Raw genomic sequence first — 22,609 nt, 5'->3', positions numbered from 1 at the left:
CGGTCAGTTTGGCTCAACGAGTAAAGGGGACAGTGCCTGCAATAACAGTATTTTGTTCGATCTTAAAGGTAGGATATATGTGTAAACATTCAGAGAGATCAGAGATGCAGCAGAGTTAAAATTCATCTCTTCTCCTAATCCCTTTTTATACCGTCCCTTGAACTTTTACAGCCCTGCTGCAGACAAACTTTGCTTGGCTCAGAAATGGAGATTTATTTGAAGTGATGGGATGGCGGAAAACACGCTGCCAAGGTCTGTTTCTAATATGGTAAATGAAACCCAGGCATGTAAGGAGTTACAGCAGACATTGCTTCTACAGAAGGGTGTGTCTTGGCCAAAAAGAAATGGCTCTAGGTCTACATTTTTCTAGTTATACGAGGAGCAGCTTAATCGCATGGACACAATAGACAACAGAAGATGAATAAAGGATGCCGCGTCTTCTCCGTCACCTAACTTTTTTTCAGCGAATGTATGCTGTATGTAAAGCCGAGTGGATTTTACGCAGGAGAAAAACAGAGAAGCAACTGTGCCTTTTTTATTCTCAAAGTACGAGACAATGCAGAGGGCAAAGCGGCAAAGATTTATAATGTCATAAACCAATATAAAATTATGCACATTTCCATTCCTATTCTGTGACAAATGCTAATCATTTTATATAGAACATAGGTGAGACACCAACAGAGTCACAATTACACTACTTATATGACATTTAAACTCCTATACATTGGTACAAGCACTGCTCACATTAAAAAGGTATGGGTTTCAGATTTCACTACTTTGGAATCTATTCCTGGAAATGGCTTAAGCAATATGATGTAACAATGTCCTCATAACAGTTCAACTGTACTTGAAATATAGCCTGTAACTGCTACTAAATTCTTTATGCTTGTATATTTCTGTTTCTTGATGAACTGGTGTCCTATGTGAAAACTTTTTTTGTATGACCTTCCAGTTTAGTTAGAAAGTGGGACAATCCTCAAATATATAAAGTTTGGCTTGTTATTTAGGTTACACCTTGCTTTACCAGGGGCAAGATGTAATAGATTCTGACAATTAAAGGGGCACTCTAGCCATCATTTGCACTCTGCTGCTTACGATAGCTGAGAGGCGTCTTAACATTTATGTGGTGTACCTTTTCCAAATACATGGTGGAAATTCTGCACAATCCCACTAATGTGCATTTGCAACTTTTCCCATCCCACAGCTACACTATATGGACAAAAGTATTGGCCTGACCATTACACCAACAGGGGCTTCTATTACATAGCATTCAAAATACATAGACATTAATATGTACTTGGTCTCCCCCTTTGAAGCTATAACAGCTTCCACTCTTCTGGGAGGGCTTCCCATAAGATTTTGGAGTGTTTCTCTGGGACTTTTTGCCCATTCAATAGAGCATTTGTGTGGTCAGGCAATGATGTAGGATGAGAAAACCTGGGTTACAATCTCCACTCCAGCTCATCCAAAAGGTGTTCGATGGGGTTCAGTGCCTGACCAAAAGCTCTACTGGACGTATGGGCAAAAATTCCCACAGAAACGCTCTAAGATCTTGTGGAAAGCCTTCCCAGAAGAGTGGAAGCTGTTATACCCGCAAAGTGGGAGACCAACAACATATTCATGTCAATGTCATAAAAGCCCCTGTTGGTGTAATTGTCAGATGTCTCAATACTTTTGTCCATAGAGTGTATTTTATGTACAGGAGATGCGTTCAGCTCCAGAGCCGGCTTGATGAACATTGCGGCGACACCCCCACCCCTCCAGAGTGTGCAGATAAGCGCCAACATTGATTTCACAACTAAGTATGAATTCTCAAATAATTTGGCAGTTTGGAATTAGCAGACTGCAAAAACCATAACAACAGAGAGAACTGTACAAAGATGGTACAATCCAAATGACAAGATGCATGATGGGTATTTCCGCTTCCAGGGTTTTTTTTTTTTATTGGAAATTATTTTGAAGGTACATGTTTGTCAATAGACTTCAACAAATACCGTAGGGAAAAAGATCAGCAATCGCAAGGTGACCCTGGGAAATTTGCCGTCACATGGTGATATGAGACAAATTCAAGATCGAGGCACAAAGTACAATTTATTTTGCTGTGGAAGTAACCAGGCCAGTTTTGGCACAAGATACAAAGCCCTTCAACAGCACTAGTAAGAAGTTTGATCTTCCTATAATCATATCAACAAGACCAAAGTGACCTTCAACATATCAAAAGAAGCTACAGTGGTAGTCAATGGAATTAAAGTAGAGTAAGCCAGCAGAGACCTTAGCCAGCTGATATCAAATGACTTGAACATCAAGCAAAAGCTCACAGGAAAAAAGGTTTGGCAATATTTTGATACATAACGAAACATAAGGAATCTATTTTTTGTCAGCAACAAAAAATGTTACAATAAAAAAATCATATTATGCAGGTAACCATTGTACTGCCAACTAGTATACTGATTATTAAACACTATTCATAGTCTAACAAGGTGGACACCAAACCTGCAGGCCAAGGACATCTTGGAACCCTGAATCAATTCCAGGGGGTTCACATAAAAAAAATAAAATGTTTCTATAAATTTTTTTTATATGTGACTGGCATTATTGTGTGGGGTAATCTTATAAAGCAATCTTTATTCTTAGGTTATGGAGCGCTGGTGTATCTTGCACCTTCTTGCCATGCATTGCAGCAGACCCTGATCGTTCTTCACATCCTTATTATATCCTGTATAATTCACATCATATACTATACATATTCTTAACATATCTACAAAACACTAGGCCCTGTCTGGGGAGAATGTTCTTTCTAAACATTAATTAAAGTGTCAATGTAGTTAACATCCTAATTATCTGTAAGCTTGGGGAACACATAATTCATAGGCGGCTGTCCTATAAGTTCTTTGAATTATTTTTATATATCTATTTGAAAATTATACGAAACATTGTAATGTTTTCTTCTTTGTTACATAAAGTGTGGACATATTTTTTTAGTGAGAGTTTAGACATGTGAGCTAATATTACAAGCTAAGCACTGAAATATGCTATTTTCTGATAAGGTCTGAAGTAAGCTGATGAAGTTCTTCTTTATGCTAACATACTATATAAAGTGCTAGTGTATGACTACAACCAAATCTCTCCTTAAATACCAACTGGACACTAATGAAATCTATATACAGTACTATTTTTGTTTATTTGCCACATTTAAAAAAGATCTTCAAACTAATTTTAATATAAGACTATATTCTCCTGCTATTCTCCTAGTAGGTTCCCATTCAAAAGTCTATATCATTGTTTCTGACATTGTAAAGGCATTAGTGTTTGAAAATAAGGTTAATACTTTCAAGGTTTCAGGAATTCAGAAGTACAAGCTGATAAACAATATACAAAACTTCTCCAGACTTAATACTATGCTGATCTCTTTCTCCTGCTCCCACACACTCCCAGAGTAGCCTCTTACATTTTTGTTTAGGATACTTGATGCTTAGTAGGAAGAACTAACATGTAACATCTCCAGTAACCAGCACAACAGAGGCCTAACACAATGGACAAATCCTTTTAACATAGGCACATTCACTAGGTGGCTAGTTACACACCGGTGCCCGCAGATCCCACATTTTCACTATGCATATACACAGCAGGAGCAAGGGGTGGGAAGTGAAATCTCAAACCTTGGTGCCTTCACCAATATTTCTCAAAGATTAGGAAGTATACTTATGAATATGAACCATTTATATCTGGTGAGGAGAAGTAGGCCCAGTTCCAGCTATTAGCCTATACTTAATATCTATTCCATACCCTGATTCTGCTTAAACAGCCAGACCCCATATACTATGATTTGATTACTGTGGGTATGCAAAGTCTTGGCAACCAATCTACCAATACTGCCACATGCTAGGTTTCCACAGAACCTAAGGGACAGTCAGTGTCTCCAAGGTATATTCTTTGTACCGACCTATTATCACATGAGGCAAATTTTTTAACAAAGTTTTACATTCACAAAAACATTACAAGCATTGTAAACTAATGATGAAAATACAGTAACCACTAATGCTAAAAAAGGAGTGTAAAACATGTGTTGAAAAATATAGGAAGTACTGGACTATAATGCCATTAACTTTCCAGAAAGGGCCACCAGGAGCTCTTCGGGGGAGTAGCTTCATGTGAGGGCTTGGCTAGCCATGTGTGGAGATGGGGCTAGCTGCCCATGGAGTGGGTAGATGTGCAAATGGAGGGGCTAGGCCCAGATACAACTGAGTTAACTAACCCAGAGACCTGGGGAAGGGGAGCTTCACCTGGAGACTCTGGATCAAACCCATCCCAGGTATGGTCATGATGGAGAATGATAGAAGCCTTCTACTGCAATAATCTTTTTTAGGGAGCCAAGTTCAATATAAATATCATTATATAAAGACATGAATAGACAGCACTCAAAAGCCAGTTGGCATAATTTTTTTTTTATTTACTGTAAGAACCGGGAAGAACATAAGGAGTCAGTACTGGAAGGGTTAATCTGCATCTAGAGAGTCATTTGCAGAACGACTTTCCTGCTTCATACTACAGGGTTGCTATGACGACCATGGCCCCGGCTGGCTTTTCCGAGAGCTCCCGTTCAAACCGGCAGCCCGTCAATCACAGTGTCGAGTTTGTAGGAATTAATAAACCGCACAGAGGAAAGGTGATTAAAGGCATGCAAAATGTTTTAAAATTCCATGTTTATAAAGCCATTTCAAAAGTTAAAGATGTATTAACGGACGTCTGTTACATTTTCCTATTTTCAACTTGTGTTTAATACTTTACTTCAAAAATGCCATAATTGAAAGAGAGGGGTCTATGTTGAAAAAAAATTAAGGTTCAAATATTTCCCCTATTGATTGTAACAGATAATTACAATCATAAACTAAAAATATAATCATTGGGTATGCTGTATGCTCTTTGTATTCTCTACAACTTCAGAGTACCCAGGGGGGCAAATTTAGATGCAAATGCAGCCCACTTGCTTTTATATACATCACTAGCGCAACGTATAGGTATAATTTCACACTTTACCCGACTCCGTGTTTGTCATCCACACTTTTGTGAATGACAGTTCTGCTTAAACACATTAGCTTTGCATTTGATTCCCAAAGAAGAACAGTTCCCTTCTAAACAGTAGACTTCTTTCTTAAGTAAGAAGGTGGTAGATAAGTGGAACAGTCTTCCAACAGAAGTGGTAGAAGCTAATGCAGTGAGGGAATTGAAATACGAAAGCGCACACTAGAAGGGACGAATGGTTCTTATCCGCCATCAAACTCTATGTTTCTGTGCTTCTACATGTTGGATTACATCCTAGAGTCTTCCCAAGTATTAATAAAGCTGTGAGGTACACCACAGATCCAGTTTACTTAATTATTTCAACTATAAGCTAACTAGTAGTGTTTTTTTTACTGCTGTCTTTGGTTAAATAGAATCCAACAAGAAGGGTCCTGTCTTTCCTCTAAGGAACAGTAAGAATGGCTGTCTCTGTTCTTAATTCCAGCCAGTGAGGTCTGGAACACAGCCCCTCTAGCAGAAAACTGGTTAATGAACTAAGCTGCACCCTGTTTTTTGCCTGTGATAATCCATCAGCTCTGAAAAAGGACCATGTCCCTTAACATTTTACATCAAGCCTGCTGGGTTCGCTCTTGTGGCTAATGAGCGAGTAATTGAAAGGAATTGATGGGACTAATTAGTGATGCACCATGGAAAAAAAGTAGGGGTAAAAACCTAAATACAGTATATAGGTAGAACACACTAGCTGACATTTGGCCAAAACAAAAACTGTTAAAGGGATGCTAACACCTATGGGTGATCACATCTTATTCAACTTTGTTAATGGGGAGAAATTGCACATTTTGGTCATATACTCCTTACACGCTGGAACTTGTAAACCTTACAATTGTGTAATAATGGTTCCAGAACTGAATCCTGGGATATAGGCAGTGATGGGGTTTGAAGGACAAAAAAGAAGAGGCATTACTTTGGACAATGGACCTAAGTTGATGTCTACGTCTATGGACCATTTTTGCACGTTTTAAATGAGTGCAGATGTTGAGACACCGGGGTCCTCAAACTGAGGGAAAGTTCGTGGCAGTTGGCAAGTATGATATAGGCATTGTTAAGTTTTCTGTATGTTTACGCGATAACACCGAACATAAAAGTTACTGTCCCATTGCTACAGCGTCTTTACTGTGTTATAGCATGCAAGCGTATGTTTAAAGTGTGTGTTAATGTGGTCGGTGAATGTGCCATGTTGTACCTGGCCACTGTGTGATAATGTTTATGAATGCTGATTGTGTAGGTAGTTGTGGTGTGGCTGTGAGCACACAGGGCTGACATTGAATGCTGATTAATCATCCTATGACCCACTAAACCAGCGCCGAGAGCCGCCCCCAACATTTATCCAGTAGTAATTTCATTTATAGAGCTTGACATATTACAGATGGTTCGAGTCCCAAGTACAGAGGTGTTGCTTAGCCTAACCAATAGTACAAATTAACCAACTGCAACTCGCAAAATTGCTTAGCAACTGGGATTAACCCCTATAATACCGCTTTCTTAAACATCATATTTAAAGAACTTATTACAGTTACATATTGATTTACAAAGCTCCATCACGTTCCACAGCGTTGTACAAATCTCATGGTCAAATACACAGCATCGTTACATTTTGAAGTTCGTATATATATATACATACATACAGAGATACATAGGTCTATTTTCGGCATGTGGCAAGTGACAAACACACTAGATTCATGATTTTGCATGCTTTAGTACAATTCTAATTCAACATCCACGTTTTAAAAACAATTTATGACATTGTGATAAAGAATCTTAAACTTGTACCAATGTTCTGGCCATACAGTTTTAGGCTCTAATCTGCAGAGGTGAAGGACGGAAGGGGTTAATCCCCATATGTGACCCATATTTATAGGAGCAGTGAAAATTTATACCGCTCTCTGTGCTGTGACCTACAAAGAGGATGTGAAAAGCCAGAGTCCTCATGGCTCTAAGTTAACAAAAACAGATTAGTCTATTTGCCTTTTTAAATCCCCCCTCTTATAGTTCAGCAAAGCCAAACAGGAGATAAAATGAGTGACCTTCCAGTGTGAAGACAGCAGCTCAATTGAGCTGAAGGTACATGAGATGTGTCATTTATGTGACACAGTTTATAAAAGAGATGACATCTGTTGCCCAGGGAAATCCAGAACTATGATACCTTCAAACGCAACATCTACCGGACTCACTTCTGAAAAAGCCAAATATTTACATATACTGAGTAAAGTAAACTAATTATCTATAATTAATTATATATATATATATATATATATTGAGTACATTAATATAATTACCCTTAAGATTATTTATTTAACCCTGTTTTATCAAAGGAAAACTTTGTGAAAGATTCACTATCCTGTTAATAGGGGCTCTTGATTCAGAGAGACCCACCACATGTTTAAGATTTATAGTGGCCAGTCGCAGGCTTGTTGTTCGGCACAATCCATTGTCATGGCATTTACGGGTATTGGAACCCAAAGGTGTTTAATAAGGAAACTTTAGATGTAGCTACTTCTAATTGCATATGATAGTCATTTTGTTCCCTCTGCAAAAGGATGGATGGGTTCATCACTTTGAGATTTTTTAGGAGCCAGCAAAACACACAACCATATCAATAGGAATTATGAAGGGCCAACAACAAGGGGCTTCTCCTGCTAGAAGGGCTGAGCTGGCCCTGCATGCTCTATAATTAATACACCTAAACAGGTTTAATGAATAGTATCATATCTTTGGAATATAAAGACTTCATTTAGGTCATTTTCTTTTTCTCATTATAACATTGGGGGATACATACCAACTCACTGTCAATAGACTGTTTCTCCCCAAGAAACAGCGTTTCACACCAACCAAAACTGATAAGACGCAGAGCTAATTTCTGATAGGGAGGTAAAATGCAGCAACCATGATTTAGTAGAATCAGCCACTTTAAGAACATAACTCGCTGCAGCCTAAGCCATAAATAGCTACTGTCACATAGAGATGCTGATGGGCTGGGATGTGATGAGCACAGAACGCTCGCTTCTTATACCAGTTTCCGAGGCGGCTCTGGAAGGCTGGTAGTTTTGAAAAACGGGAGATGTGTATCTCCTATTTCTGCAGGAACAGGGCATTAACCTCATGCATGCCAACATGCTTCAGGAAGAATAGGTATAAATACCAAAGAATATAAATATATTTAGTTCCGTGGTGTGACTCTATGAATGCACATGTGGACTGCTTGCATAGGTGTGTGTATATAGTGGTCTGCTCTGAGTGTGTCATTGTGGGTCTGTGTGCTGTGTGTATATGTTTTATTCCTAATTGATTTATATAGCTCTATCATATGCCACAGTGCTGTACAATAGGACATAACACGTAGTGCATCATATTACAGTTTGGACTTCCAAAAACCAGAGGTGAGGGGGCACAATCTAGAAGTCTGTAAGCTGTGTGTGTATCACATTGTGCTCTATCGGTGTATTATCTGGGTCAGTCGTGTGAATTTGTGTCATATATTATTTTTATTTTTTGTATGGACGCCAGACTAATTACTATAACTACATACTTTTCGAAGGGGTTGTTTTTATGTGTCATACAGGACAGAGAGCCTTGCTGATCATTCAGCATTTGAAGTCATGAGTTTTTTATACTGGTTTGGAATAACAAGTATGCCAAGTAATTTTAGAAAGTTGTATGATACAAACAATGTATCTATTTTTTTTCCATTTTACGTTGTTTAAACCTTTACACAGACACCATATACTGTGGTCTCCAATAAAGATGGACACATGCTGCGTTATGTCGGTGCCCCTGATGCTGCCTCCTCAGTCAGCCAAACACACATTACTGTATTGGAGATCCAAAAAGGGGCCTAGTGGAATGGAACAGGGATATCATTCCTTTAAATAACAAACATCTGTCTTCCTTTTTGCAGTCACTAGCAGTGTAGGGGTGCATAGTATCATAGTAATTTGGTTAATGTTGAAAAAACACACAAGTCAATCAAGTTCAATCCCATGGTTGAATCCTCTGGACTCCAAAATAACAACTGATTTCTCACTGGATCAATGAATGATCTCACTGTGCTGCAGTCCCTCAAGTGATCCTTGAGGGACTGCAGCACAATATATATCTATGATATATGCTGTTATGAGCACATGAATGTCAATGCTTAAGCACTTGAGAAGGAACATGGAATCTCACTTCCCTTGTTGTCCAGTAGTTCAATGGTTGACCTAACCTCTGACAATCAATGTCCTGTAGGTGGCAGCGTGAGATATGGTAACAGGAGAATAAAACAAAGCAGGGGACATGACGGTAACAAAGACCCATACACCACACCATTTACCAGTCCTGTATTATATACTTAGATGATAGCTATCTTGGGCCACACTTTGGTAAATTTAAACAGTAAGTGCTAGGTAACACAAGTGTTCCCTACAGTATATGCAAAAAAAAGAGAAAAAGGAGTTAAAAAAGTCTAAAAAATGTAAAGTTATTGTAAAGTTATTGCAAAATGTGTCAACTGTATCCGCTGTAAAGTAATGTATCCTGTTTAAGATTTGTTACTGAGCTTCCATACCCTTCTAGTATTTGTTCCCGGTGTAAGGGTTTTTCTTTATATATTTAAAGGAGTCATTACCCAACATTGTCACTATTTCTCAAAGGTCACCCCAAGACTCAGACTATAAAATGGAAATGGCTAAATGTGGAACTCTCATCCTTTTTAGTAAAAATAGTTTTGTTCGTCCTCTGTGTCCCAGGTGTTATTGACATACAACATTACAGTTAATACTTCACTTAGTAAATAAGGAAGTCATTTCTCTTGTTGTTAATAATGATAAGAATACGCTTAGAACAAGGCACTTGTGTGTGCTGGGTTTGAGACAATAACTTCTCCTTAATAGACCATTTTGCTTTTCGTATTTTTTAGGGGTCTTCCCCTATGAAGTTCAAAATGTAAATGGCTATTAATCCATATCCATTGTGTTGATACCCTTGTTAGCACGCTGTGTTTTTTGGCTATGGATCTGGGAACATGTCACGCTAGTATTTTCTTACAATGAGGAGAAGATTGCACAGATCATATTGTGGAGGTCAGTTATTGGGATTAAAATGTTAAATATAGGCAGCATTACAAGGCCTCAGAGGCATCTATTGATATTCAGACAATATCCATTTGAAAGAGTCTGTGCCTTTGGGCAAAAAAAGGAACAGCCAGTGGAGATCAGGGCTTTTATTTTACCATCCTTTTCACTATTTAGTGTGGCGGGATCAAGAAATATAATGTCTGCCTGTAGCTTTGCTGATCACCTGCCAGCTGAACAAAGCAATTTTAAATTAGGCCAACACTTTCTCACCCTGTCCTGATATACCCTTTTGTTTGGGCATTTTGTTACTTTATTTTAAAGCGGCAGTATTTTTTTTGTGTGTAAATGACATATATTTAAGACAAGCTGCCGTCTAATCTGAAATCCTATCCCTTGTCCTTTGTAGTCTGAAACCCTGGACACATTTGAGATCCATTCACATGTACAAAAGGTTAAATAACATATGAAATCAGGGTTTTTTGTTTTGTTTTATCTTAAGAAAGGGTGACCTTTGTAACCCCCTCCCAAATGAGGAATTATTGGTGCAAAGCGGTGGTTCCCAGAGTACACCAGCTTTTTTTTTTAGATGTACTTGTTTATTGAGCCTTTCTGAACACTACAAAATCGTATAGCATAACAGCCAAAGTACCACTCGTAAGGAGTTTGTTTCTTTATATATTTACCGCAAAACACAAAATAATTGTCTCTTGGGCTTAAATTAACCGTGCTACATTACACACATACTGACTTTGTACTGTAATCAACAATGACGTTACTACCAGAGCCACAAAAGCTGTAGTTGTGACAGGCGTACCAGGGAACTCCCTAGGATTTGCCCGGAGACTCCAGGTAGAGCTCTGCTTCTCCGGGTCACTAAGGGGAAGCTCCTGTGGTGTGGAGTGGCGTTGCAGCACACCACAATGCCCACTCACTTCCACATTAAAAATGGCGGGTATCCCGCAACGTCGGCAGGGCCTGCTACCCGCATCCCACAAGTTCTCAGGTCATGGTGACAGGGCCCCAAGCCCTCTGTGAATTAATATAATGCCCATGGGCACTTGTTTAGTACCTCATACACAGTGTGCAGTTTTTGTGAATATAGCTTAAATACCTAATTTACACTTAATGCATGGTTTACACCGTTTACGTTTGCCTTTATCTTTTGTCTCAGATTGGTGGTCCATACTGTAGCAATGCATAAATGTGACACAATTGTACGATAAGTGCAAAAGCGAACATGGCTCCTGTGGCATATTGGTTTGTATAAATGGAGTTAGCAGCCTTTATACGTTGCAGATGTCATATGGTGAGATTTCTAGCAAACCCCCTCTACATACCGGTATTTACACGTGAGAAAAATATGTAACAAAAAAATACCATGCACTACTCCATAGAGTATAGGAGCTTTAATAGCAAGAAACAGTTGTATTTTTGTCTCCTGCTGATCCTGTTTGATCTCCTACTGATCTTTTGCGTGACAGTAATAAGGGTGTGAGCAGAGGCCACAGCTGTCTGTAAAATTATGTAGAGAGAGGGTGCTTCTCAGAAGGTCAGAGATGCATTGTGTATGATTACATTAGTATTTTCGAGATTCCCAGTTGTGGAGGTAACATTCCCCACCACCACATGAAGACGGTTAACTTTGTAATGGAAATGGGAGCTAAGGATACACATGGAACAGTATTTTCCACTATATCCTCTCATGCCCCTTACACAGGTCATGGTCCCCCTATCTACCAAGAGGCCACTTAAAATACAGACATCATATGCAATTTGACATTGCATGAAGGCAAACAATCTACCCAGCAGCTTCTATACTTATTTAGCCTTACATTAGTAATATCACAGAAGTTTTTTGATTGACCTTTGCATTTTAGAATAAAGGTTACTCCAAGTATCACAGAAAGCACACTGCCCAGATACATGAATGAATATATATATATATATATATATATATATATATATATATATATATTAGCTCTGTGGGCAGATCTGTCTACCCTTGCATGAATGTGTTCCTTTGTTAAATATGCTCTTGTTAATTGTAGATCTCAGTACTCCCCCCACCTTGCCATTCTGCATCACACATGTAGCAAAGCACTGCCAGATCCATCACAGTAGACAAGGAAGGAAAAGTAGGGAGGCTGGAGGCACAAACAATGAGCACAAGGACCCCCTCCTTCTCTCCTCGTCAGACCCTGCAGTTCATTTCAGGAGTCAGTGACTTATTTAAATGAAATATGACTAATCCGCTCTTTGACAGATGTCACCAATTTAGCGAGCGGCAGCGGCAGGGGAAGCTGCTTGATTTGCAAACGGACCCTCCATAATGATTAGATGGGAAGGGATGTGTCAGGATTGAGAGGCAGACTAAACTTCCCCTCTCTGTGGTCCACATTATTTAACCTTGTGAGGTCTGCGGGCTTCTTGCAAGCGCCAGCAGACTTTTAGCAGCTTATCTCTCTTCTGAAGTAAAGATGATACCTATTTAAAATTCTGTTGACGAGATGTGTATTTTCGGGCAAAAAAGGTTTATTAAAAACAAAATTGCTATTCATATAGGGCTTATGTAAAGGCTATACAAAAGAAAAAACCCAAAGTAAGTCTAACTTTGACTTAAATTGCCTCTACCACCTAAGTTAAACATCATGTATTGGGAACATACATCAGAAAAATTGCAAGCAAATGTATAGGTCAATAAAAAGCAAGCACTTGATTCTTCACATATGAAAGCATCCTACCGCACTGTATGTATAGATAAATTAGTTTCTAATATTACATGGTGATGTCATAAATGTCATCAACTGCATATTTGCTTGTACAATATGTAGACTATAATTTTTTTAGGCTATACACACATTGTCAGTGACATACAGTAGATACTGCAGGTAATCTGGCCATTAATTGTTTCAACCACTAGGGCCGTATTTAAATCTTTCAGTTCCCATACAAATTATGATTTCTTGTTTTATCCTTTTAAGCGTTTTATAAAAGTCATATCATTTTGTGTGGAGGACCCTTTTTTATGGTAACTCTAAAAAATTATTGTTTAGGATGGGCAGTCTCTCTTTGGGTCCCAAATCCTAGTATCCTCTCCTGATATCCAGACATGCACATGCAGCAATCTAACCCTATTAACAGCCTTAGAGAAAGAACATGATCTCAAGCAATGATTCCATAACCTTTAAAACATGATGTTTGACAATTTATAATGGCGCAATGGCGTTTAAACAGTCATATAGACTACTACTTTTGGCGACAACACAGGCAATTCAACCTAGGGGCTTTGGGGATTCATAAATAAGGCTCTGGTATTTGATTTTTTTCTCTATTTCTACCACCTGTGTCTTGTTATTAAATGCCACCCATTCTTAAAGCTCAGTCTGCTACAAATCCAAGAGGAATGGAGCTAAAACCATTTGTCTAGTAAGAAAGAAATAACATGCACAGAAATGTCAAAACAACTATCACATGATCAACATAAAAGGCCATCAAGTAAAAAAAAGTGAGGTTAAGAATTGCATCAATACTTTTTACCCAACTTGCCGAGCACAGTGGAAAATATGGAATGCATTTCATAGTGTCAATTGATTTCTACAACCTCGAAACACTCAGGAAATCCACAATACATAATGGTGGAGAATAACAACAAAACATTAAAAGAGAGTTTAATGCTTTTTGCTTTACAGTACATCACTTCTTTAATAGGATTGCAGTTTGTTAGTCTGGACAATGTATGATCCAGTTGGAGAGCTCTTTCTTCATAGATTAAAAGCAACAAAACTAGAATCTAGAATTCGTAATAACTTTATTTAGAATATTGTTATATTTAAAAAACAAAAATCAGAAAAACTCTACCATATAAAAATGGTATCAATGTATTACTGCCAAAGTAAATTAGCCTGGGGAGGCATGTACGGAGGGGCCTCAAATCTCCCCTGTAACCAGCCCATGTAGACTATGCGACACAGACTCTAGAGGGCTTATAGCGCCAACAGTGGCATAACACAAAATTCCAGGCCCTCCCTGCAAGCTATTTACAGGGTCGCCCATTTCTATTATGTATCGGATAAGATATTACGCAGAAGATCAATGCAATGTTGCTCAAAATATGATACAATGGTTAACAATGTTAACCAACATCTTGGGTATGCTGAATGAAAAAAAAATACAGTCATCATTCACAGGAGATTAGGGACAATCTCACAGGGCCCACTTCTACACCAAGAAGCCCTTAAATATGTGGGTATTATGTTCCAGCCTAGTGAGCAGAGCACCAGGATTTGATGTCATAAAGTTGCATGTATTACAGAGGAACTCTTGGTTTGCCCTGGAGACTAGGGGTATTATCGCTGATTACCAGGCCTCTGACAAGGGCAATGCTTTGGAGGGGGAGAGGTATTTGACTTTGCTGTCCCCGAAGTCATGGTTAGCCGTGTTGCCAAATACCAAATTCACACCTAAAATCTCCCATACGGAGAACTCCAGATCAGACGGAGGAAATGACTAGCTGTCCTATAGAGGTACTCTCAGGAGGTTGAATGCAGATGTTAAGTGTAGTGAACTAAAAACTTAATAACAGAGCAATTAGTTACTGATGTTTTATACTTTACAAAGAGGTTTGCTTTTTATATAATCCTTAATATGTATTTCTACAATGGACTTGTAACCCTTTTTTCTCCTCCTTCTAGATCAGCCAGATGAAAAATACATTAACTTTAAGGAAAAACCATACAAATCACATTAAAATGGATGCCATCTCTAGGTGTACTAAGGTGATAGGTCTATATAAAATCTTTGGGCCACCTATGCTATATTTGATTTAAATTAGGTTAGAAATCTGTAAACGGAGATACATTAAAATATTTGAGACATGCTTTTAAAGTGTTTGGGTTCCTTACAGTTTATTTCACCTCCGAAGCTATGACCTAATGTATATAAAAAGGAGTTCATTTATAAATCAGTATAAACAATAAACCTAAATGTTAACTATAAAATTCTACACACAGCTTGCCAAACGCTAAGTCCTGGCTAATATACAGAGCATTATATACAGATCAAAATCCCAAAACCTAGGCGGTGGGGAGGAGAGGAGCCCCGGTATATCCAGGACAGACATTCTTTCTTACTTCTCTTCATAGGGGTCTATTTGAGAATGGATATAGAGCAAAATGCTCTACAGCCAGGCTAAAGAGCTCTCTGCTTTTGCAGCTCCCAATGCTGCAATATTCTTAGCTGTTAGACTTACTTTATATTCATAATGGCATTGCCGTACGCACATTGTTATGCTCTTGCTGGATGGATGCCTTCATACCAAGTATTAAAAAGCATATAACACCGTGTGCATTGGAGCTTTGCAAACATTCTGCTTGTATGGCTTATTGGCTCCAGGTTAGATTAGCATTCTGATAGAATGTAAGCTCTGTGGAGCAGGGTCTCCCTTTATCTTGTGATATTACTGGCTGCTCCTAGGTACTAGTAGTACTGTATAATCTCTCAACTCCTGTTAGTTTGCTACTGCGACAGCATGACACCCCCCAAGCTTCCCTCTTCAGGAGGGATAGTCCCTCTCTGAGACCCAAATCCCTCTCCCCCTCTTTCTTCTTTTCTAGAAGCCGAGAATGTTTGATGGGTATGGGTATCACATTATTCTACAATACCAAAAGTCACTATAATACATTACAAAAACAGCTTCAAATATGTTGATATTGAAATATGTTAAGAAAATACATTATTGTTTACACACTCTTTAGGTCACACTCACATACAAAAACTCTCAAATTCCATCTTTAAATTCAACCCCTAAAGGCCACTCTCTGACTATATAAAATGTAAAACATGCTCCCCGGTGTTTAATAATTAGTTACACTAGTCTTAGGCTATACATTGTTTCAAAAAGTGAAACAATTATACATACTGTATACATAACAATTACACATTACAGCTATTACAAGTACAATGTTGGTTGATATGATGACTACTTCAAACTGCAATCCTAGGACGTTCCTCTAGTGTCCTCTATTTGTTTGGGACAAAATTCATCTTTTTTCCTTTTATGCATGGAAAGTTTCAAGTGAAATATTTGAAACATGCACCTCATTATTGCTTCTGTTGTTTACACTGTGCACATACATTATTAGGTAACATGTGGCGATGTATTTAGTCTCGAGGAGGTACTATATTATATCCCCGTTATAAGTTGCAGTAAGGTTTCCAGATGCATGCTTCCAATGCCGTGGTAACTCCAGGATGCATTATAAAGATCTTTATCCCACAAGTTGTTTTGCTTCGAGCATATTCTAAATTTTGTTGTCCATCTGGTCCAGTATTCTGCAGGGCTTCTTTTACATTTACAGGTGCCCCTCTTATCAGTAGGGATTGTTAAAATGAACGGTGAAATCCAATATGATTATGTTGACACACTTAAAAGTAACAGCCCATGAATATTATCCTTCTCCTCAAGACAAACCCAAGCCTTATACAACGGATCACTCTGTCACTGACCAATGGTTGACTACCCTTGCCTTCCACTACCCTTATAGTGACATACGCTGAAATTGTATACTCATAAGCGGTACTAGCCAGAAAAACAGTTTGCTAACTGTACACCTCCCATGCTGAGAGAATGTGCATACAATTGTGTAGGAACTGAGTGCACTGCACAGGTAAACATGCTAGCTGATACAATGTACAAACCAACCTGCCCACCTATAAGGTAGGACATCACTTAATTTTTTTTGTGGTCTGTACACACAACGTTGTATATCTACATGATTTTTAACCTGCTGTTATCTCATTAAAGCAAAATGGGGCAGTCCACTTGCGTGCTATTGAACACAACATGATCCCACCAACTCTTCAAGCACACAGGGAGTTAACTAGTTGAGTGTAATTTCCTTTTTGTAGTATCCCAGCCATGAGTGGGTCTTTAGATGTGTTTGATGCTGCTCTGCCTTGACCCTTCTTACAGGATATCCATCTGACTTCCTGTCTGAGATGGGTTTCAGTTACAAGGATGACCCATGTGGTCTGCCAAGTGAGCCATGACACACGCAAATGGGACAGGAGGCCAAATCTCTTTAAGGTAAATTTGGCAAATAACCATTTCATAGCAGAGAAATCCAAACTGTATAGAAAGGTCTTAATACATTTTCTAACAAATTAACAATTCTACAATTTCTGTGCTGCATATATAAGCAACTGGATTGTTAAAATTCTATTACATATAAATAGTATATATACCAACAATTTATGCAGCACTTCTTACAATACATATATTCAAGGCGAAAGACGAGACTACAACAGACAGACTATAACAAATTAATAAATTAGGTAAAGAGGGTGCTGCTTGCAAGCTTGCAATCTAGAGGGTTGAGAATATAAATATGATTTGACAATGTATACAAATCTTTACTGATTGATTCTGCATGATAAAATGCACATGGGGCCAGGATGAATCCTGAACAGAAAAGAGAGGTGTTTTTTATTTGGGAATTTGAAACCGACAAGTATCAGTCACCTACTAATGGTTCCATGATATCTGCGTTTATAGTCTGTCACACTAAAGCCGGGCATTTTCAGCATTGTTTTCCGAGACTATGAATGTCTGGTAGAAACAATATTTATACTTCTTTCTGCAGTAGCTAAAAATATAACTTGTTCTCCCACATGTAAGAGCATTTGGTAACACTCACAAGTGTTTGTAAACATTTTAGGTAAAAGAGTATCCATATCTTGGGACGGAGTCACAGAACATCGAGTTCTGCCGAGTTATTCCAACAAATACCAGCTATGGTTTACACCAAGAGGAATTAGGCCAAGATTGGTCATTGAAGTTGGCGGGTAGGAAATCCGTTGAGTGTGTCCTGCCAAGCTGAATGTAAATTGAATGAAGCAGGATTCTTTCCAGAATACAGACCAAGGGTTAGAATTATATTATATACTGGTGGCAGGGGTATTTTTAAGCATTAGATGTGCTCTGCTGAGACTCTAAGACTGTGCTTGGGACTATCCACATAATTTAGAGGAACAGCTTGTGCCTGTTTATTTCATGGCCAACCTGTGAAATTATTAGGTTGCACTCATAAGAATTTGCATCCTGCCATGTTGTTTTGGGAACAAATCTGAGCAACACTTCGGGGTCTATTCACTAAATTTGCAGGACAGTTCTTCATTTCAGCTCCTTGATAATAATATACATTATCAAGGGTAAACCCGAAGTGAGCTTCTCCTGCAGAAATGGCAGTACTGGCCCTATATAATATACAGGTAGGAGGTTTTATACAACTCTCCTCTCTGATTTGGCTATGCTCAGCCCTTCTTACAGGAGAAGTTTGTTGAGGCCTGTCCTTCATTATGTATAGTGATATCAGGTGGATGAAATGTCCGACTCTCCCGCAAAGTCCTTTGTTAATTTGCCCAATAAAAAATGGGAAAAATTCTGCTTCAAGAGCACAAATTAGATCCATAAGATGCAGATGAAAGTGTCACCCTAAAAGAAAAGTTACAGTACACCTAGTTGAGACTTCTCGGGGACATGACTCAAACACAGGAAGCGAAACCGTGTCTTGTTAGTTAGTTTCAGATGTTAAAAGCTTTGGAGCTGTCTCTTTTTAATTATAGACATTTCCGCAGCTGGAAGTTGGGCCTTTGCAAGAGGAAATAAGAAGTCTGTGTTGTGGATTGTAGATGGCAAGAGGGCTTCAGCCTTAACCCTTGAGTGTTAATATTAGTAAAAGTCAATTACCCCAGGTTACTGACTGACCAAGGTGCCCAAACTATTACTGTAAGTAACAGTAAGTAACTATGTTTGGTAAGAGTGGGAAAATTCTGGTTCCACTGGTTACATCAGGTAGCCAATGACCCTTAGAACATAAAAACACATCTTCTATTTGGTTCTTACATGAGGTTCGCTATTTTACCACACTTATGTTTGTAAGCAACACTACATTTGTTATGAGTCACACAGAAAATAATAATTCATGTTACGCTAAAAAGTATTTGGTACTTTTCCAGAAGCCCGTGGGGGAAGCACATTTTGAGAAGCTTGTGGGCCAAAACTCCTGCAGGGTTTCTGCACAAGAGGCTGCTGAACAGCATTTCAGGGAGAAAAGAATGCAAGGGAATTTTGCCTCCCTCAGCTTTTGCCTTCCTCAAATTTAAATAGATGGACAGCTCTCTAGGATGACCGATCTAAATAAAGATTCCAATATTTATAATAAAAATACAATATACAAAATATACAAACACACTTTAAATCATATGTGTAATATTTAGCCAAGTAATATTTGTTTATGTTTGTCTCAATATTAAAATGAAACAAGCTTTCTATAGGACAGATCCAATAACCGGTAGAAGCGTTTCCCTCTTTTAGTGAATTGGTTATGCTCTGGTGAGTTGTGCCTTTAATTTAACCCCTTCTACTCTGCAGGTGTTAAGTTGAGAGAGAGAGAAAGAAAAAGGATCTGTGGGGAAATGTTCCAAGGAACCTGAAACAATCTGCTTTCTTGGCACCACGAGTCCCCACTTTGTCTTGTGGCTCTGTTCAGGAAGCAGAACACGATGTTTAATTGACAGCAACCTGATTATCTAACTACAGGAAATAAACAGAGACTGTCTTCAGTCAACCTGTTTCCAATCTGCACACTTGATCCATGGGTTCTCTCAGGGGCAGCCCGTCCAGCCTGTAATAAATTTATGAGGCCTGTCAGTGTGTCATTAATGTGTATCAGTGGCCAATGAATACGGTCTAACTGTTCTAATGTTCTGAACACAATGGCACAGCTTCTTGGTCCTTGATAGCATTGATTATCTTTGCAGCTTAAACACCTCAAATCTTAAAACTAAATGATTCAGTCAGTCTACTTAACTGACTGGATTGTCTGAGGTTCAGGAATATATAAGTTACAGACAAATTAACATGATAGGCTAGGGTAGCTGTAGGGTCATATTCAAAGTTGATACCTTTTTTTGAGCCATAGAAAAATATGTAGTTATGTAGGTAACTATGCAGGTCTCTTTCAGGACCTCAGAAGACCTTTCCTCAGATGGACCTCTGAGGTCCATCTCAATATCATCTTCTCGTGGGCCAATATTGCCATTTTCCTTATTAAGTATTGGGAGACAGATTGTTAATTGTGATTCTGCATCTTAGTTTGATCGACCAACAGGATATCATTATAGTGAGGATGATTATAAGAAATCTTCACATAAACACTGATGGCATCAAGGCATGTTTCCAAGTATCACCAAACCCAAGTTAGCAGCACAGCTGTACAACTGAGATACCCAACTTCACACCAGCCTAATAATGTACACCCTGCTCACACTGCAGTAACTGGGGTGCTGTAGCCTTTAAATCACATCAGGAACTGAATATAGTCAATTATGATTACGTGCAAGTCCTAAGGTAGACAGATCTTTGCGCTGAAATTGTATCTATGTATTTCTTGTGATGATATTGTATACACATATGCAACTCAAATATACTATATTTACCATGGCCAGCAAATGATAATGCACTATATATAAAAGGAGACCCATATTATGGCATTTAAATTATTATGTTTCCAAGGTATTCAAGGGTAGGTATCAGTCCCACTTTAAGTCCCAAATCTTCCCTGTAGAAAAATGTGCCTATCCTTACAAATTACTGCTGCACATTCACAGTGATAGTATGGAGGTATAGGATGAGGCATAATTGATGACATTTTAATCCTAACCTTACCCTGTTACAGAAGTCCCCCACTGTGAGTCAAGGGTGACTGATGCATGCAAGAGGTTGAATTAGGTTTATAATGAAGTTATTTTTAATTTAGCCTGACTTCTGTGTGAGATCACTATGTTAACACAGGTTCATTAGCACAAGCAGAGCCCCTTTTATGCTTCAGAGTCTACAAAGTTGCCTTACAACATATGCAAAAACAAAGAAAAAACTGAAATCTGTATCCCCTTCCTAAATAATGAATGAGATTCATCATATTTCCAGTTCCTCATTGCCGCCATGTGCTGTGATACCAAGAAGCATGTTTTTAATTCTTTATTTATATGATTCCAACAAGATACATTGTATTTGGTAGAAAAATGTTTCCATAATAAAGGAAGTATAAGAAATAACTTAAGTCATTTTTACCACATGCGATCAGATGAATACGATTAAATAATATTTAATATTATAATTATAACCGTAATATTGCTGGTGGGGGTTAGCTTTAAATATATAAAAGGCAAATTAACCTAATCAGCACCAGAGTGGGGATCATTTCTAAGGAAAGTTCATCCACACTATGATTTTGTGTTTCTTGGTGTCTGTCTGTCCTTTTTCTAACCCCCATTCCTCTCCTTCCCTCCCCCTCCTCTCTTTGTCTATTGTTTATCCAGATCTAACTAACCCTGGGCGGGCTGAGGGCGCCTGATGCCTTGCACAGTCCCAGAGCGGGCTGTGCTTTTCCATATTCAAGACTGCGGCTGCCATGGCAACCAGGCCTAAACCTGCCAGCTGACCTGCGAGGCAGACTGGCTTCTGAAGCAGTATGTCTCCGTTCAGGAGAATCTCATTAATTCTAAAATAGAAATCATTTATGCATACAGCGTACTCGCTCCCCCTCCTCTAAAGGAGCAAAGATTTTTTTTTTTGATTTTTTTTTTTATGTGTGTGGTTTTTATGCTAGTGGCAAAAATTGTCTCAGGCAATTTCATTCTAGCATGAAAAGTGCGCCTTGCCCCCTCTTTCTCGTTATTTATGAAGAGAGCAGAGTTTTATTTCACTCCTAAGTGTAAGGAACAGTAGTTTCTAGATGCATCTTAAAAAGAGTTCTGATTATAGTGAAATTCTTTAAAAAAAAAAACATACCATAATTCCCATTTTTCCTGTTTTTACATGTGCAGTCCTTCTTCAAAAGCCAAATCCATTTTTCCGTCTTTGCTGCCCCAGTATACCTTATTTTGTCTTCATATAGATTGTAAGCTCACACAGGGCCCGCTTCAACTTCTCTACCACTTTTTGTTTTCAGCATTTGTGTAATTTGTCCAGAAAAAATGGTAAATCGGTAAATTGTATATCATTTTTCCCCTTAACTAAAGATTTTTGTACTAGTAAACTTTTATTACTAGTGGGTTTTTTTTACACTTTCGTCTGGGCTATAGATTGTGAGATGGCAATTTTAGGTAATAATAGGCTTGTGCGTCTTCTGCTTTCACAATAAATGGTGGTTAGAGTAACACCCTTATAATAAATTGAAAATGGAGGATATAGCTATGAATTCATGTTTACTAGTGGGGTGTTCCATCGTTCAAATTCTTCATGAAGCAACTTCAGGTTGAGATGATAATCAACCCCAGTTGTCTGTGGCAGGCCGAAGCTGCAAGCACACAATTATTTATATAGTACTGACAGATTCAGCAGGGCTTGCTTGGTTCCACTGCTACCTGTAACCTCAGAGACTCCCAACGAACAGCATTTAGCAATTAGTGCAAGT

General features: G+C 38.5%; 1 protein-coding gene across 2 annotated transcripts in view; it reads right to left on the bottom strand.

Annotated features, from left to right (window-relative positions):
- Positions 1 to 22,609, bottom strand: part of LOC149280861 (single-stranded DNA-binding protein 2-like) — a 109,830-nt gene that overhangs the window by 33,525 nt on the left and 53,696 nt on the right. The window contains exon 1 of one of the 2 annotated variants that reach the window (XM_089500049.1): positions 2,494 to 2,505. The exons of the other annotated variant lie outside the window; for it this stretch is intronic. The gene's annotated coding sequence lies outside the window, so the exon portion shown is untranslated. Of the gene's footprint in view, positions 1 to 2,493; positions 2,506 to 22,609 lie in introns of those variants that run through there. 2 annotated transcript variants of the gene reach the window in all.

Source organism: Sceloporus occidentalis, unplaced genomic scaffold, assembly GCF_023333645.1.
Source record: "Sceloporus occidentalis isolate IW3139 unplaced genomic scaffold, rSceOcc1.0.p SCAF_145, whole genome shotgun sequence".
NCBI classification, from domain to species: domain Eukaryota; kingdom Metazoa; phylum Chordata; class Lepidosauria; order Squamata; family Phrynosomatidae; genus Sceloporus; species Sceloporus occidentalis.
Note: the sequence above shows the minus strand (reverse complement) of the source record. Positions and strands in the feature narration are given on the sequence as shown.